Source organism: Gossypium arboreum, chromosome 12, assembly GCF_025698485.1.
Source record: "Gossypium arboreum isolate Shixiya-1 chromosome 12, ASM2569848v2, whole genome shotgun sequence".
Taxonomy (NCBI): Eukaryota; Viridiplantae; Streptophyta; class Magnoliopsida; order Malvales; family Malvaceae; genus Gossypium; species Gossypium arboreum.
The window spans coordinates 67,590,567-67,591,585 of record NC_069081.1 but is presented as its reverse complement, the minus strand read 5'-3'; the positions used below and the strand labels follow the sequence as shown (position 1 = coordinate 67,591,585).

Genomic DNA, 1,019 nt, shown 5'->3' with positions numbered 1-1,019 from the left:
TATCTTTTTGATCTAGAGATCAAGAGAACTTTGTGAAGAAGGAAAAAAGAACTGAGAAAAATGGCTAGAAACGGGAATTATCCTAGTCTTAATGATAATCCAAATGGTCTTGGTGTTAATGATAATCCAAATGTTCAAGGTGTTAATCCTCCTATTTGTTAGGTCATAGATGGCTGAGACAGACCTATTTAAGAGCATGTTGTTCCAATTTTGGATGATTTGAATCCAAGGATAGTCAAGACACAAATACAAGTTCAACAATTTGAGTTGAAACATGTAATGTTTCGTATGTTGCAAACAGTAGAACAATTTAATGGATTACCAACTGAAGATCCAAAACTACACTTAAGACTTTTTTTAGAGGTTTGTGACTCGTTCAGGAAACAGGGTTTTCCTGAAGAAGCCCTGGGACTTAAACTATTTCCATATTCTTTAAGAAATCGTGCAAGAGCATAGCTAAATGCTTTGCCGTTGGGAATAGTGACATCATGGAATGACCTTTTCTAAAGGTTTTTGCTACAGTATAATCCACCAAACATGAATGCCAGGCTTAGAAATGACATCACATTTTTTCGATAATTGAAGGATGAAACATTATATGATTCTTGGGGATGATTTAAAGATTTAATTCGGAAATGTCAGATGCATGGATTTTAGCACTGGACTCAAATGGAAATATTCTATAATGGGTTGAATGCACATACAATAATGGTAGTTGATGCATTTTCCAATGGTACATTATTGGATAAATATTACAACGAAGCATACGAGATTTTGGAAAGGATAGCTAACAATGACTATCAGTACCCTACCACAATAGTTGGGATGTACAAGAGAGCTGCTGGTACCATGGAGCTGAACGCAATTACTTTGTTGATAGCCTAGGTATCTTCTTTAGCTAATATGATTAGAACAATGAAAAATCCAACTACTGTTCCTTAGATGAAATCAGCCGAGCCATAATGTGTTTATTATGGCGAAAATTATGTGTTTGATGAATGCCAATAAAACCCAATATA

At 34.8% G+C, this 1,019-nt stretch overlaps 1 non-coding gene across 1 annotated transcript; it reads right to left on the bottom strand.

The window, feature by feature from the left end:
* Positions 1-546: 546 nt before the first annotated feature.
* On the bottom strand, positions 547-653 carry LOC128285775 (small nucleolar RNA R71). Its single transcript, XR_008276325.1, has one exon. It is a non-coding gene; the product is annotated as a small nucleolar RNA R71 (small nucleolar RNA).
* Between the last annotated feature and the right edge of the window lie 366 nt (positions 654-1,019).